We start from the raw sequence: 5,504 nt of genomic DNA on the forward strand, positions 1-5,504 counted from the left end.
CTGCATTAAGCAACTGTTGGCTCAGCTCTTTCCAGCAGGGTCCACAAATTTCACACCAGGGAGATGCACAGCTAATGCCTCTGTCTTTCTCTGAGTCCGCCCAGGACTGACTGGGTGGCACCATTTCAGTTCAGTAGACATCTGAGCAGCAGTATATTTATGAGCTTTCAAGGAAATGTAGCTGTTAGCCACGGTGACTTTAAATAATTTCTTTTTAAGTTCTCTAGCTTTTGAGATTTTTGCAGGACATAAAACACAATTAAACAACCTCAAAACAACCTTCTAGTGCCATCACCTAAAATAACTTCAGGACTGAAATTGGCCCCGTTGCCTGTTTGACCACACATTTGACTCAGAATCACTCTTGAATTTGTTCTGCTCTCCCCATCCTGCCTCACTTGGCACAGTGAAGCTTTGGAAGAGTTCAGTCCACGTTCCAGCCTGGTAGCGGGATTTTCTTTCCTCTGCTTCCCTTGGTCAAGGACAGAGGAGGTAGCACTCCATCACGGGCACTGGTGCCCAGATAACCACTCATCCAGAAATACCTCTTCGTCTGGCCTGAATTAATGTCTACCATTAATTCCCATTCTGATAGTCTTGGGGAACACTTTCTCTAGAAGTGTCAGGAAAACCCAAATGTTTTCTGGTGAAGTGTATTAGCTCATTAACAATAGTGACCAAAATAATCAGCATTTATGGAACACTTATTGCGTGCCCAGCACTTTGCTGATCTCTTTTCTTGCAACGTTTCATACAATCCCTGCTTTCTGGGGGACAACTTTTTGAGTCAGTTACTGTTACTATCCACAGTTCACAGATAAGGAAACTGAGGAATATGGAGGTTAAATCACTTGCCCCAGGTACACAGATAGGTAGGATTAGAGTCAAAGTCAGGATTTGAACTCAAGACTATCTTGATCCAAAACTCTTGTTTTTTACCACTACACAGTTACACAACAAAGTCCAAGACTCTGGGAATTTGGGACATCTGAGATGGTGGGAGGCAGGAAGAAAGAAAACAGGTGGTGGTCTTTTTTAGAAAAAGCACTCAGGACTCTGATACGATACAAAAATAGGATGTAGAGATAGTTGAACATAAACGAATACACTCAGGATTTACAGAACAACTATTTTGTGCCCAGAGTTACACTGGATGCTAGGAGAGGAAGCGGTGCAGCCAAGTCAACCACCACCCGAGAAGCTTTATGTGCCCCACCTTGCTGACTCTGGGCTAACAGCGGGAAGTATAGAAGGGGCTTCCAGGCTAAAGCAGCAGTCACCCCCATGGCAATGTCTGCTTGTTCACTGGTTTTAGCTGACAGCATTTCCCTGTTGCCTACTAGAGTCATATCCCTGTCATTGCTGGCTGGGACTGATACTGCCTTTTCTACTCAACTAATGACAATCACAACAACGGCAATAACTCCCATTTCCTGAGCACCTCCTGGGTGACAGGGCTCACTTTAAGCTGTTTATATATGTTATCTCATTGAATTCTCCCAATAGCTCAGGAAGGTAGGTACTGTTATTATCCTCATTATACAGATCCGGAACTGAGGCACAGAAATCTTTGGTAACTTACAGAGCTCTGTATCTTCCTTTGGTCCATCAGGATCTGTGTCTCAAACCATTTCCAGCATTATTTTCTTCCCCTAGGACAGTAAGTATGAAGACATGGGCGGTTCAGTGGTAGCGTTCTCTTTTCCATGCATGAGACCCAGGATAGATTCCTGGCCAATACACTTCAAGTGCAACCACCACCCATCTGTCAGTGGAGGCCTGTGTGTTGCTAATGCTGGACAGGTTTCAGTGGAGCTTCCAGACTAAGACATACTAGGGAAAAAGGCCTGGTGATATACTTTGAAAGATCAGCCACTGGAAACGCTATGGATCACAATGGTCTAATCTGCAGTCAATCATGGGGATGATGCAGGACTGGGCAGCTTTTTGTTCTGTTGTGCATGGGGTTGCCATGAATTGGAGCCAACTCGACGACAGCTAGCAACAACAGCAGCAACAGGACAGTGAGTGAATTTTAATGAATTACTGATACTGTAAAGTCAAGGATATCATATAGGGACTAGCAATGAGTAAATAGGAGTCACTTTTGGAAAAGCTCTAGTAGCCTCAATAACAGCAATATGGATGCTTTCCTTTCTGGAAGAATCTAATCACCCTACTTGGGTCAAGACCACAGTCTTCTGGGGGATCTGCAATGACCCTTGTGTACCAGCAGCACCTTCAACCCCCTGTCTGCAGCCCCTGAGGTCACAGGAGACCCAAAGATACCGATTGTGTTTCTGTGTGACTGTTGCAGGAACACCAAGATAGAAGAAACTGAGAAGACAAAGCAGGACCCCAAAGTCACAGGGAACAACTGTCTCCTGCAGAATGGCTGCAGGGGCTTAGAAACCAAGGACAGCTTCCGACTCGAGCAGCAGGGGTTTTGCCAGTGACCCAGTGGACTTGGAGCAGCTGGGGCTAACTGAATGTTGTCATGATGGCCTGTCCCTGATGGACGGGAAGTACTTTGCCCAAAGTGAGCACTTAGCGTCAACCAAGAGAATCGATGGGAGAGAGGGAGCTGGAGATGCCAGAGGATTCATAAATATTTTATAGTGTCGAATCAAATGGAAAAGGCAAAGCTATTTCTTTTTCAAATGGAAGTGGTGGAGACTTCATTCCATTCAAGATTAATAGGTGCACTGCCCAGTAATCAGAGCTTGGAGACAAAGAAAGGACGGATGAGAGTGTGAAGTACAAAAGGAAGTGAGGACGTTCAGGGCTGCAGAGGGGTAGCTGGGGAGGCACACCACAGGCCGGGGAGGCAGGCTGACACGTGGATGTGTCTTCCTTCATATTTACTGGAAAATGTAAAAACTGCATCATTATTTTCAAAGAACTGGGAAAATTCAGGTAATATTTAAAAAATTTATTACTTCTATAATCATAGCGACCCCATATGTTGCAGAGTAGAACTTCTCCATAGGGTTTTCTTGGCTGTAATCTTTACAGGAGCCATGGTGGCACAGTGGTTAACTGCTCGGCTGCTAACTGAAAGGTCGGCAGTTAAAGGTCAGCTGTATGGATTATAGCCTTGGAAACTCTATGGGGGCAGTTCTACTCTGTCCTATAGGGTCACTATGAGTCAAAATTGACTTGGTGACAGTGGGTTTTAATCTTTACAGAAGCAGTTCACCAGGCCTTTCTTCTGTGGAGGCACCGAATTGGTTCAACTGCCAACTTTTCAGTTAGCAGCTTATGGCAAACTGCTTGAGCCAGCTGGGGCTGACTCTACCACAGCTAACAACAACAACGCTTACACAGTACACATAAGAATGCTCAAATAGTATATGTGTCATCAAAAGTTTGGCTTAAACTACGACATCAGAGCACAGTGTACAATCCTATGGGTAAAGGAACTGTCAGGGGTGGCCTCATTCTTCTTCCTGCCCTCAGCCAGGGCTGGTCCCGCTTTGAATCATTCCAGAGTGCTGAGCATCTAGGCTATTTGCAGAGATTGACAGGGACAAATCTCTCACTTCTTCCTTTGGGAATTTCCTTTAATGTTTAATAGCCTCTGGAGGTAAATGAAAGGTGATTTTCCAAGCCATTCCCTTTGCTTGACCTATATCCAAAAACAGCCTCCCTGCCTCCATTTCCTGCTCAAGTCTATGAAAGGAGAATGTGACAGTGTTTCCTTTAGCCAATGCCCTGTTTGTCTTGCTGAGATCTGAGACATTCTTAGGAAGTCAGTCCAGAATTTGTGGCCAGGGCAGGAGGTGGGTCAGCCAGTTTTTTTTGAAGGGCAGGAGAGTTGGGTGTAGCCTGACCATTCTGGAGTTTTCCCTGGGCATAAGGAACAATTCCAGCAAATACTGCCATTCTGTTTGCCCTTAACCACTTGCCATGAAGTCGATTTTAACTCATAGTGACCCTATGTGTGTCAGAGTAGAACTGTGCTCCATAGGGTTTTCAATTGCTGATTTTTGGGAAGTAGATCACCAGGTCTTTCTTCCAAGGTATCTCTGGGTACATTCGAACTGCCAACCTTTCAATTAGCAGCTTAGTGCATTAGCCGTTTGCACTGTCCAGGGACTTTACTCATCCTTGTGGTTGTTGGTTGCTGTCCAGTTAGCCCTGAGTCATGGTGACCCCATGTATAACAAAACAAAATGCTGCCCAGTCAGGCGCCATCCCCAAGATTGATTGGGGGTTGGACTATTGTTATTCATAGGGTTTTCACTAGCTGATTTTTGGAAGCAGATCACTAGGCCTTTCTTCTTCATCTTTCTTAGCCTGACAGCTCCGCTGAAACCTGTTCAGCAAGTCTCCATTGACAGATAGGTGGTGTCTGCACATAAGGTGTATTGACTGGGAATCGAACCCAGGTCTCCCACATGGAAAGTGAGAATTCAATCACTGTCTTAGTTACCTAGTGCTGCTATAATAGAAATACCGCAAGTGGACGGCTTTAACAAACGGAAATTTATTTTCTCACAATGTAGGAGGCTAGAAGTCTGAATTCAGGGTGCCGGCTCTAGTGGAAGGCTTTTTTTCTCTGTTGGCTCTGGAGGAATATCTTTGTCTCTTTGAACTTCTGCTCGTGGACAAATCTTCATGTGGCTTGGCATCTCCCTCTCCTGCTCTCTGCTTCTTAGCTTCCATATTCAGTCTCTTTTATATTTCCAAAGAGATTGACTCAAGATACACCCTACGCTAATCCTGCCTCTTTAACGTAACAATGACAAGCCATTCCCAAATGGGCTTATACCCACAGTCACAGAGGTTAGGATTTACAACACATATTTTTGGGGGACACAATTCAATCAACAACAACTGCTGAACCCCCAACGCCTCTCTTACTCACCCTTATTTCCCATTAACTAATCCACAAATCTCTATCAGTCCCATCCCATGTGTACAGTGCTATCCTACGCCATAAGAAGAATAGAAGGTAAGCTGATGTTTTCACCCTGACAGAGACAGACAGACTGTCAGCGTTTGTCTCTTGCGTTCACAGTTTTAACTTAGACCCAGATCTCTGCAATGGTAGGAGTGTGTATGACAAAATAAGCACAGGTCATACCTGTCTTCGTGGGACCTGGGCCATCTGGGGACTGCCTTTCACAGGTCCAGAAATGAGGTGCATCAATCAGGTGACCCTTGACCTCAGAGAGAGCGTAACCTAGTCTGGGAGTCACAAACCACAGAAAAAAACAATTAGCAAGCAAAGCATGACAAAATGTTTCTTTGCAAGGTCCCTCTTAACCACAATGTCCACCTCTGCTAAGTTTGGCTGACAGTCTTGCCTTTGGTAACCATCCTTAGCCAGGGGCACAAGGGCTTTCTCTTTTTCATTCATTTCTGCATCTACCCCATCTCCTGCTTGGCCACAGGAGAGCTGGGGCCACTGGGAAATGCTGTTTGTGACCTGGAGGCTGAGGTGCAGCAGCAGTGGCAGCAGGGGATGTGGGCAGCATCCTGTGATGCCAGAGGCTTTG

General features: G+C 45.4%; 1 long non-coding RNA gene across 1 annotated transcript in view; it reads right to left on the minus strand.

The window, feature by feature from the left end:
* LOC111822696 (uncharacterized) overlaps window positions 1-5,504 on the minus strand; it is a 28,178-nt gene that overhangs the window by 21,187 nt on the left and 1,487 nt on the right. Inside the window, exons 2-3 of the long non-coding RNA XR_002825825.1 lie at window positions 5,090-5,193; window positions 1,583-1,652 (exon numbers count right to left, since the gene is read on the minus strand). This is a non-coding gene — a long non-coding RNA (uncharacterized LOC111822696). The remainder of the gene's footprint in view (window positions 1-1,582; window positions 1,653-5,089; window positions 5,194-5,504) is intronic.

The sequence above is a fragment of the Trichechus manatus genome, unplaced genomic scaffold (assembly GCF_000243295.1).
Source record: "Trichechus manatus latirostris isolate Lorelei unplaced genomic scaffold, TriManLat1.0 scaffold00195, whole genome shotgun sequence".
NCBI classification, from domain to species: Eukaryota; Metazoa; Chordata; class Mammalia; order Sirenia; family Trichechidae; genus Trichechus; species Trichechus manatus.